Genomic DNA, 12,315 nt, shown 5'->3' on the forward strand with positions numbered 1-12,315 from the left:
GGCTAAAGTTTGTAGAGGCCATTTGAAATTATCAAAATAGATTATGCAGCTAAACGTAAAAACACTGATGCGCATAAAATATAAATGCATAGTTGCACTATGCATATATTCAAGTGCATCCAACATGGAGTGTTTCACTGTATGTTGGCACATAATGTCGGGCCCGGGCAATGCCAGATCGCAGTAACATTTCAAAGTCGGTCACACTCCCAGAATCACTCTTTCCTGGAAACAACATGCCGCCAAAACGTACCACTGAGCACAAAACGATATCATTGATTACTGCCAAGCTACAGTGGATTTTCACTCGCTTCAGTGACTCTGAGAAAACGCCTGATCACTGGGCTAGCTACTGATGAGAGATGGGTTTTAGTCGGCTGGGAGGTCGCCATTTGTTGCTGACGGGACGGGTCTGTGGTCAGTGGCGATAGTCTCATGCAGGTTAGATGAAATCGGTACCTAAGTGATAATCGATATGGACGGGTAAACACTTAACTTGGATTTTGTTATATTAATCAGGTATTTTGTAGTTCAATTTTACACGTACGACACCAACATTTTCTTAACACAATTTTGGTTTCACGTAAAGCAAGAGATAGACCGTCTACGTAGTTCCCGACGATGTGATTTGTGTTTCTCCAAACCTAGCCAAGCCTGCTCGGTCTGCCAAAAAAGCAGCAGCGGCCATCTACAGCTACAACCGACCGTCAACATGCCCGTAACTCCCAACTGCCCCGTCTCCAAAGCGGCCTGGGACCCGAGTCCAAATAGTCGCTCCTCGCTGCCAAGTTTCGGTTGGGAACTTTTCCATCCGCCCTAGCGTTTATTACATGTGGAAGCCGCTCGCTGATATTTTTGCTGGTGCTCAGTGGAAACTTTGGAGGGATTTCAGAGTGTTTTGCGACAAGAAAAGGTAGCTTGAGTTGGCATTGGTCTCATCACTTTATATGAGTTCTGTGTTGTGAAGTGTGATGTTGAATGAGACGAACACGAAATAAGTGTTTATAGCGGGAGACAGCTCATTTCCTTTTATATTGCATCCACAAATGGACACAGTGGCATGTCATACAGACTCAAAACGGGCTAATATTTTCCTCTGATTTTGAAGAAATATATAAGGGATGCACTAAGGTATACCCCATCAAACCTAAAATGCCTTTTTTGGCGAGAAAATCTAACGCTCTTTTTTAGAATTCTCCCATAATCAGCTGTCCGGTGCTACGCGGCCGGGCAATCTATGCCCGTGCCAAACTGACAAATACGTCATTTGATTGGGTGCCGTGTTACCTCCAAGCTTGTATCACGTCAGCAGTTTCTATTATCGCCCCTATTGACAATCTCCAGAAGGGCGAGTATCTTTTATCAGCGGACGGGGGATAATCCTTATCGACTTGGCGCCGGGACCACGCACACGCAGCCGGCCTTGGCTGCTCGCGGAGACACGCACATTTGGGTCATCGATCCCATCCCCGCCCCCTGAGAAGGAGAACCGGGTCACGCAGTGGGAGTTAGGGGGGGGGGAGGGCGGGTGGGAGGGTTCGCACAGTCAGTTTGGACGAGCGTAGAATCAGAGCATTGGGGACAGATGGGGAAGGGTTGGGACGACAGGTGGGGTGAGGGGGGGAGATAAAAAAGAGGCGGTGTGCTGGAGGGATAGATTTAACACTGAGTATCGGAGACGAGCTACAGAGTGGTTATATTTGAGAACGAGAGGAAGAGGAAATAAATATACAAGGCCACAGGCTGTGTCCAAGAGAAGAAGTTAGCAGCTCTGTGATCAGCATAATTAGCTTTTCAGTTCAATGCCTCACTGAAACATAAATTGGCATACAATCATATTATATAACAGATATGTGTTGTTCGATCATCTTTTTATCTCCATGTCGTTGCGAAACACTAAATCGCTGCATTGCGCATTGTCTCGTCTCTAGGAGACAAACTGACCATTTCCTTCGGGTTCCACGAAAAGATGCCACTGGTTCACTATTCTCACCAACTTCAGACGGCATTACGTCCCACCTCCGTCTCACAGAAACCAAATAACAAAGCTAGTTGGGCACGAGACGACACCTAGCACAGCGTCCGGGGCGTAAATTGACACCAACACCACACACCTAACGCGATGACACCGCCAGAGCGAGGGATACCCGATACAAGAATCCCCACAGAATGGAGCCAGTGAGGCGGCGTTATTGGCGTAAACTAACGCCCAAACGCTATTGGCGTTAACGCCCAAGCGCATAGGTTAGCGGTTAGGTGACGTTCGGGCGTGGATTTGTCTTCATCCGGTGCACGCGGGGTAAGTCCCCGTGTATATGTAGATTGTGGCAGAGGCAGCATGAGTCGTGTGTGCACGCGCCAGGTAAAATAACACTTGAAGATACTCGATATTTGCATTAATGCGCGCAGAGTCGTCATTATTACAATCCTACAAGTTGCCGGTAATGTATTTTCGAGGTGGTTACTTCACAGTGACAGCAGTAAGTCTGACTACTTATATTTGAGTCGTTGGGTATTGTTTGTACCATATATGTTTTTTTTCTTTTTTATAATTTCTGGTTGTCCTTAGGACATTCGTTTTGCTTTGTCCTGCGAAACGATTTCGCTGCAGGCCTCAGCCGGGTTTCGAAGTCTGAGCGTTCGCCACTATTTCGACATCTCAATATCCCGACGCCCCGGGCTGAGGCGGCCGAGAACGCTGCGGGGAGGACTGGGGGCGGGGGCCGCCCCCCTCCCGGAGGGGCGGGCGGGGAGGGGGCGGGGGGTCAATCAATACCAGTCCTGGGCCCACGGAGTCCCCGGGTCGCCGTGTCTCGGCCACATCAGAGGCGGAGCGGCGCAGCCAACGTTTCCGGAGAAGCCATATGGAGACAGGAAAAACGGAGAAATGTTGAACTTCCTTATTTTGCTCGAGTTGAAAGAGACTTCTGGCACTGAACTTGAAGCTATGCTATAGATTTGTGGTCGTAAGATTGAAAACACCAATTATACGCACAAGTATAAGCATAATGCTCTTGACGAGCAATTTTAACTCAAGTGTTTTACTCACATTGCATAGAGAATATGCATACAAATTTGGTGAACAACAAATGAACGACGATTCAGCGGTCGCTATCGATCAAATGCACAGGGTCTAACGTACATTATCAACAGAAAACTTCAAGTAAGCCAGCTATCTCATCTTTTCGTATTATCAAGTCCATGCGTTTACCTTGCACGTCTTTAAATTGACGTCTAAATGTTTTATCGGTACTCACTTTTTCCGTACAATCCCGTGGGGGAAATGAGACACATAATTCAAGCTGTTTTCTTTTCTGGTGTGTTGTGTTTCAATTTCGTACGCTCCGAAGACGTTGACACAGGATGTGCGGTCCTGAAATGATTCTGCTATAAACTAGAAAGAGAACAAAGGACTGTAAAATCACCGACCTCATCCCATTCCCTCAAACGATCCAGTGTCAGGCAGCACGAAACTGTTGGATGGCGAAATGGTCTGGATAGAAGCATTGCTCAGGCAAGACTTTGTTATTCAACGAAGAACGCTGATGCATATGTAATAAATCGTTACAAAAATCACAAGACTAATTTCAAAAGAACTTTAACTTTGAAAACAGATGACGTCAAAGGATTACATTCGCATTAAATCTGACATCTTAAATATGTAATTTATATAAAATATTAAACAAAGCAAAGAAAATTAAAAAATTAATGACTTTATGGCATCGTTTTACCACGAAATCCGTTTTCTGTTCCATTCTTAGGTATTCGGAACCTAGTCATTCGTATTCCACTCACAGAATACTCTGGACCTTGTGTTTACCATAAGAATATATCGATTTGGAAGCCATTCCTCACGCCATTGCGCTACTAACTATGTTTGACGCCAGTGACGAACACTAAGCTTGGCTCATCCTTGCCATTTACTGGGCTGTTTGGAGATACAGATGCAAAATACTCATCAAGATAAGCTATAGGTATTTAGTTGAACTCTGTCACTTTTGCCATGTTTGACTTGCCATGTTTGGACAGCGGGAGAAAGATTTGTTCTAAATTTTAAAGCTCATAAATGTTCTGGACTGGACGGGCTACAACTGTTCTGGACCGGGCCCGCGACTGTCTTGATATGGTATACCCAGGATTGCAGTCGGGTATGGAGGGCGCAGGACTCGGGCCTATCCTGATTTGAGAAGCCATGGAACTGCTCTGTGGACTGAGGATATTTGCGACTACATAAACTGGGACATTTGGGACGGTTGTTAATTACATTACCTAAGAGTCATATGTATAGACTGGGAGACCCTGATCTGGACTAGAAAACTCGAGTCGCTAGGATATTTGAGAGCTGATACCGCTCTAAAGTGGGCGTTATTTAACCCTCGCGGACCCGGGGGGCGTTTTTCGCCCCCCCCCCCTGGCGAATATTTGCAATAGCTCCCGAACGCTTAGGGATAGAAAAGCGAAACTTTTAGTACCTTTTCTCCCATCAATTTGACATCCTCTGAAGTAAAAAATTTGGACCTTGCCCCCTTGATGACGTCACAAGGTCCATTTTTCTAGACCCCTGCACGGCAAACTTCGGCGTCACAGACGCAAACTTCAAATAGCTGCTAAAAATAGAGTTTTAGAGATAAAGACAAATTACGAGCACGGTTGTGTAGCGTTCGACCTAGAGAAAAATAGAAAAATAGTTTTGGTGACCTGAGGTCAGAGGTCAGGTCAACGACCCCAAAATGTGGTTTTAGTTTTTCGCAAATAACTTCGACAAAAATGGTCCTAGAGCTACGGCAGTGGTACCATCGCATTTGTCTTGTCAAGCCGCGTCGAATGATATATATTTTGTTCGGAAAAGGTCAAGTTTTATGTTGACCTCATGTGACCTCGAATGACCTCTGGTTGACCTTGACACATGAAAGGTCGTTTATGATGGATTTGTACCCGCTGATCAGGAATCTGGCATCTATTTTCCTCGACGCCTTCATTTAGAGCTTCCGGATGGCAAAATTGTCTTATTTATTATTACTAGCTTGAATCAGTGAAATAGCCTCTAGCAGGGATACTCTTCTGTGACCTTGACCTTTGAGCAGCCTTGTATCGTAAGATGAACCACAAATAGGGAACTGATAAGCCTCAAAACATTTCAAAACATCTTGGAAGTTAGCACGCAAGATGTGCGAAAAAGTGCCAAGTTTGAGGTCAATTTTGAGCGTGGCTTTGACCTTGACCTTTAATTTTGAGCACATTTTCGGAATCCTCAAATTCTCTTCTTTCGTTTGACACCCAATTTTGCCGGTTTGATGCAGCCTGCCGTCCTCTACAAGGCTTACTTTGAGATCACTACACATGTGCCGTTTTTTTTTTAATTTTAGTCCGAACCTTTTGATGGGAAGGATTCACAAGGACAGAGCCACCGCTAAGCGAAGCTTGTTGCGATGACCCTGCCCTCTACCCTCCGATCGCGCAATTCCAGTTCTATGGCAGAATTTAGAGTCCAAAGTTTAACGTGCGCACATAGCCGCGCACGGCCGGTCCCCTCGCTGACTTCGCCTGGCTACGGCCTGCCACCAACCGCAACCATACCTGTCAGGAGGCCCATAAATGTCGAGCGCCCGTCGCGCTTCGAACCCGGACTGTCATAACCGGGAACGCGTGCTCTCACCACGCGGAGTCCAACGCTCTAACCAACTGAGCTACGGGACCGGCATTTTTGCCTTTGACTTTGACCTCTGACCTTGAAAATTGACCTGAGGTCAAAAATTTTAGGTGCTTTAGAATCGTCTCGTAAGGACCTTTCGTTTGGTTTCGCTTTTGTTTCCGTAGCTCCCTTATTTACGGAGTTAGACAGGGGGGCGAAAAACGCCCCCCCGGGCTGCGGTGGTTGGAATTACCCCCCGGGCCCGGCCGGGTTAAGGCAGTACCCAAATGGCTACCTGGGGGCTGTATGGACGGAAAGACCGAGTTATTGCTCTGCTGACCAGAAGACTTCAGTTGCTCTTCACTGGGACAAGTGATCACTTGATTGGGGCGGAGCAATTTGGTCTGAGGAGGCGACGGATCTCCTCAGACCAATGAAAGCCTGAGACTAGCCTACCACTCTGGACTAGCCTCTGATGAAAACCGTTCAATACTCCACTAACTATTCCAGAAACGAGGCGGGCGGAGCAAGGCTGGCGACCAAAATAGGCCGAGCTGCTGACGGCTGCAGCGGCCGCGGGCCGTGGACTGGGGGTGGGGAGTGGGCTGGGAAGTGGGGGTGGGGATGGGGGGACTTGGGGACGGGATGGAGAGAGCTCGAGGAGGCTGGGGAGGGGGTAACACCTGAGTGCCTCGCTATCGGCACATATGTTCGTGTGGGGATGGAGGGGAGAGGGAAAAGCACCTGTCACACTCAGCCACCTGAATCGGTCGCCTTTGGGACCGTCAGTCGCTTATTTTTCGGTTTCAAACATATCCACTAAAAATTGCATCAGCTCAGCGGGAACGGCTGGCGGCTCGTCTCACGCCAGTGGGCCATATTAACCCTCGCCCGCACATGCCATTTTCCCATCCTAGAACGCACATGGGGGGGGGGTGGTGGTTGCCACCCCCCCCCCCCCGCGCCATTTCGTTCCTGTTGGAGATAGAGCTTAGCGGTAAAGACCAAAAAGATTCTTTGGGAAGAGACGAATCCAATGATACCCAGTTTTACCTTCTCAGGTCAGTCATTGACCTTCCAGGTCAGGTCAAACTAAAAAATGTTGCTGTTTTGGGTCACCGTTGGATATCAAGTGCGCTGCTTATCACATACCGATGACGATGCCGTTTTCTGGTGCCAAGCCAGCTAGAACCTCTTTGTCACACTACCCGACCAGGTTTTTGCTGCTGAGGTCATTTCAGGTCAAGTTAGGTCAAGGTCAATTATATGTGTTTGTATGTCTGTGTGTGTCTGTGTGTATACTGATGTGTGCACCGATTGTTTATGTGTCCATATTACATGAAATCATGATCTGAGAAGCTTTTACCAAAAATGCAGTCAAAAAACTTCACAAAAAGTAAATTCCGCTTGCCTAAAACGCAATTATCTTAGATGACCTAGGTTGACCTTGACCTTGACATCGGTACATCGTCGAACAACATGCTCCATGATAGGTGGGAGGTAAGACTGGCAAAAAAGGCCGAAATCAAGGTGTCAAAAGCTCATAAGGCCCATAGCCAACGCAAGATGTTGAGAATTGGCCATTTGGGTCATGACATGACCTGAAAAACAAGGTCATATCTCCGAAACCAAAAACCACAGAAGTGGACATCAAGAAAGGATAGAGGAGCAGCTATACGAAAAATCAGCCTTCTAGCTTTAAAATTGTTGAGTGCAGAGCAGAAAGACTACCTGGGGGGGGTGGGGGTGGCAACCCCCCCCCCCATGTGCGGGCGAGGGTTAACCCTCCTTTCCCTAATAATGCTTCATGAAATCTATCAAATATTTGATCTGATCAATTCCTTACGGTGTTCAATATGCATTTCGTTTACTAATTGGTAGCATTTGATAAAGGTCAGCTTCTTTTAATCATTCCTTAAAAATCATTTAAATTACGTAACCGAACGCAGCTTTACCGAGAATAGCACGAGCTAAGCAGCTCCTGTCGTCGAAGAAGCTTCGGTTGACCCGGCACGTGATTTTCTTTGCGCCACTGTCTGGCTTCAGCAGACAAGGTCACTTTTTGGCGCGCCGGTCGCCGGCGCGTTTTTGCCGCACGTCTGGCGCGGTTTTTGCGTGCCGTACTTATTGCGCGGGGGGCGGTGCAGCGTTGCGTTATTGATTGTCGGTCCGACCAATGGTCAATGACGACTCGTCTGTAGCGGTAATGACGTAGGCACAGACGGCAGACGAGCCTGCCCCAGACTCCGTCCGGGCTCAGAGGAGGTCGGCTGACGTATTCCACATTGATTGGATGACATGATGCGGATGCGTGCAGTGGATGATTTCGCAATTGGAGAATATTTCCTGGCCCGTTATGGTCATTATGTATTATCAAAAATATTATAGCATAGCATGATTCTCGGAATGAAGCTATTTTGCTGCAGACGTCCACCTAATCCTGGACGGTCCTTCGTAGGTATGTGTAAGAGCTTACCATGACGTGATAAAGATAGTTGCATCAATTTCTAACAAAGCAGACGAAGACACAGCACAGACGGCGAATGGAGAAAAGTTCTAACATCACAGAAGCACAGCGGCTCCCCATAAAAATGTATTATAGATCACAGAAACACTTAAACTAAACGTCAGCCTCCCTAAGCGGTCTTGGTGACCTCGACTGCCATGTAAAACGAGTTTATATTGTTTTAAGGAGAATCGTAGTAAATATCAAATCAAAAGTAACAGCATGAAAGAGCGAGCCCTGGAGTGTATCGCATGAACCAGCCGTGACCTCTCTAGCGGGTACACATATATCACAATCACAAAAATAATGCTGAGCTATTGCTGAGCTAATGCTGAGCCACTCATCAGAGCTTAGACCCCAGTCGACGCTGAATTCGACACATCATTTTTCTACTGATATCAGACTTTTGATGCGCTAAACCCGTCAGTATTTAGCAGTCGGTAGGGAGACCTGAAGTTTACAGTGCTCTGGTCAAAAGGAGCACACTGGGGTAGCAAAGTCACCGTTCCGTGCTTCTATCCTCAGGATACTGAAATCCTTCTCCTCCACGCCGCAACCCCCTTCCGGGCTGGACAGGCAACTTTATCTCATGCGGGCTGCTCCCTTGGAGCGGCACCGCTGCTCCCGAGGGAGCGCACCCCGTAGCCGGGTGCAGTGAGTGCCTTGGGGCTGGGTGGCCTGTCCTCTGGACGGGCTCAGCCCCGGCGACTCACTAGGGTGTCTGCCCAGACCAATGTCTCCCCCTATATCCTATTATCCTCCCGGCTCTGAAATGGTCTAATTGGACCGAAAGGGCCTAACCCAACAAAACAAAAAACAAAACAAACAAAGTAGCAAAGTGCTTTGTTCAGAAGAGTATTTATTATGTGTTCCGCAATTCGTCAAGTGGGAGCGTCCCGGGATGGACCCGATGAGTAGGTAATAACGATCTGCCCAGTGCGGTTGGGAGCATCCCTCGTAGGAGCACTCAGTGCTCCTCCCAGCAGTGGAATTTCACAGTGTTCCACTCCGCATTAACCCCGCAAGTGAGCACGGTAGAAAGGGTAGAAGGGGAAGCGACTGGCGCCGCGCCGCTCTCCCAGTGAACCTTCACGGACAGAGCCCCGCAGCTGCCGGAATCAGACCAGCCAGACTTCCTAGTTCCTAAAGTATGCCTTCCCTGCCCTACCTCGCTCCAACTCTGCTACCTGAGTGGCGGTTCCTGCTTCCCATGGGTCGGGCTTCCTGCTTCCCAGCAGCTCCGTCCCCTTCCCTCCCCCTACCCTGGTCCCTGACCCAGCGCGGCCAATACCCAGTCACGGCAACGGCTAGGCTGCCATAGCTCCCAGCCAAGCTTCGAGCCGGCCGCGGCTGGCGGCTTTGTTTTGTTCCCAAGGCCCGCCCACCGCCGGCGAGTGTTGTTCTATTCCGACCCGCCCCCGTCCTCCCTCCCTCTACCCTCCTCCTTCGCTCTCTCCTGCCAGTTCAGGTTCAAGGTCGGAGCAAGGACGCTCCGCCAAAAATCAATGCTGCTCGGCCGCGGGCTGCCAGCCTGCCTCCCCCCCCCTCCCCCGCTCCCCGTCCTAGGAGAGCCTGGGCCAAAACGCCTCGAGCGCTACCCTGAGAGGCAGCCGTGGGCGGGCGCTTTTTTATCTACATCTTCTGTGCGGTGTCGGGACGCGCCGTCGGGCCTGAGCGACAGGCCATCTCCGCTACCCCGCCGGGGCTACCGGGACTGCCGGGGCCGGGGCCGGGGCGGTAGCCGTGCAGTGCTAGCGGCCTGAGGCCACATTGATCGTCGGCTGAGGTCGGTGGACCCGCGCCCAGCCAGCAGCCAGCCTTGTTTACCAGTTGGTGCATCGGGGCCACGGACGCAGAAGGAAGGAGGGGAGAGGGAGAGAGAGAGAGAGAGAGAGAGAGGGGGGAGAGGGGAAAGGAGGGAGAGAGCTAACAAAAGAATGGAAGCATGGAATAAGTGAAAGCCGTTTTCAGATTTCGCGGCACGATTCCTCTTCCAGGACACAAATTCATCAAGCAAACGACCTTTGTTGCTTGGCGCAGATACAGCGTAAACAAAAGGCTAGAGCCTGAAAAAGGTTGACGAAGAAAACTTTGCTACATAGGCAGCACTGCACTCATACCGTGGAGCCTTACAAAAGTTATGATGCTTGGAGGCTATTAGAGCCTTGAACTAAACGTTCCTCGGGAAAGAAGCATACAAATAAAGGCATGTAGGACTTCTCATAGAGATCTATGCTTTATGATACGGGAGAGCTGGTAAAGCCATGCATGCTTTGGCCCTTATTGGCGTTGGGCTGTGAGAACAGTTTTTAATCGGACTAGTAATCGTTATGTGCCGCAGAATGGTGCGAAAGTGATGCGACAATTAGTCTCATCTCCGCTGATAACGGCGCCAAGGCGGTAATAATGTCAGAATCGGCAGGATTACGAAACACTAATAACGGTAAAATAACACCTGAGGGGATACTGTTTCATATAAAGCCTATATCATACCGTGCATGTGGTTTGCGGTCACGAATTTCTACCTCGGCGCACGATGCAGTAGCGGAGCGTTGGTTAGAGCATTGCGGTACAGCCTACTTTACGGCGTATACTACCAGCGCCATCTATGAGTGGTGAAATGAACGTGCTGCAGACAGCACAGAACAGAGCAACTGGAAAAACCTCCGATGTCTCTTATCCTAGCCTAGCTTTGTATAAGCTAGTCTTATACGATTTATAACCCCGTCGAGTAATCAACTACTGGCAGAGAACTATTGGTAAAGTACTAATGAAAACCGTCCGCCCGTTGGGAGAGGCTTGTACCCAGTCTCGCTATCTCGTGACCAGGCATTGGTAGGATTGTGATTGCAGGATTGCAAAATCCTGATTGCATTCCTTTTTGGTGGATTGCACCTGGATTTGAAATCCAATAAAAAAACAGGATTTGATTGCGGATTGGATTGCATCATACTTCCAATTTTTGCAATCCAAATTTGCAATCCTTTTGCAATCCTTGAGGGCGAGTTTTAAAAATATAAAACACTGGTTGGGTAGAGGTTTAAATGTGGGGGTGTTTGAGGCAAAAAATATTTCCCATAAAATACCTGTGCCTTAGATAGGAATTACTCGCAAGACTAGGTACTAGAAATGGGTGATTTGGGGATGGAGGCACGGCCCTCCTCCCCAAATCACCACGGAGGTATGCCCCCCTCCCTCCCCCAGATCCACTAGTGCACATAATAATACAACAGGATTGCAAAAAAGGATTGCGGATTTCACAATCCAAATGAAAAAAGGGGATTGCGGGTAGGAATGCAATCCACTTCGGCACTAGGAATGTGGATTGGGAATGCAATCCTTTCAAAAAGGATTTTACCGATGCCTGCTCGTGACCACCCCATTCCCTGCCTGTGTCGCTTCGAAGCCTTTGAACCCACGGCTTTACAAGTACAGACACCGAGTCCCATCACGGACGAATTAACTTACGAGACACTTCGCAACTTGTCACAAACTTTCACGAAGTTTGTGATCCTAACTCGTGACAGGTACAGCTAGCGCTACTAGCGGCGGAAAGAGTAACTAGCGTTTCTCCGAAGCTGACGTGTCGTAGATGGCGCGACGATAGCGGAAAAGTTCGAGACGTCCCACTCCAATGCCAAGGCCAGTTGAGGACCGCCATTCGGCGATTCTAAATAAAGATGTGGAGGTCACGTTCGTTGCAAGATTACGACAACGAAAAGGCGGCGGCCTCTGCTCAGCATTCAGGAATTTCGTTCACCAAGGGGTTGAGAATATAACTGCTGTTAATCCTACAGCACGACGGTGGCTTTTCTGACCTTGATCGCCAGTCGACCTCTGGGAGGGGGAGGGGCCTGGGGGACCGGGTCGGTCGATAACGACAGAGGCCCGACGCTGCTGCTCCGACAGAGGATATGAAGACGACAGAGGGGGAGATGGGCGCCGGTGCTCCCAAATGACCCCAGCGGCAGACGGACGAAAAACATCGACGTCGCTCCCCTTTCCCTCAAGGTTCCCCACCGAAGATCCTGAAGTACAGCCCACCGCTAAAGTAATGTGCGGTTTTACCAATATCAACGGATGGCTTTGACCGGCGATTTTTTAATGCAGGGTGGTCGAAAAGAAGACGTCAATAGACAAAATTGCAGCTGCGAGGGTGACAATACATGTAAGCTAC

Source organism: Amphibalanus amphitrite, unplaced genomic scaffold (genome assembly GCF_019059575.1).
Source record: "Amphibalanus amphitrite isolate SeventyFive unplaced genomic scaffold, NRLGWU_Aamphi_draft 001364F_arrow, whole genome shotgun sequence".
Taxonomy (NCBI): Eukaryota; Metazoa; Arthropoda; class Thecostraca; order Balanomorpha; family Balanidae; genus Amphibalanus; species Amphibalanus amphitrite.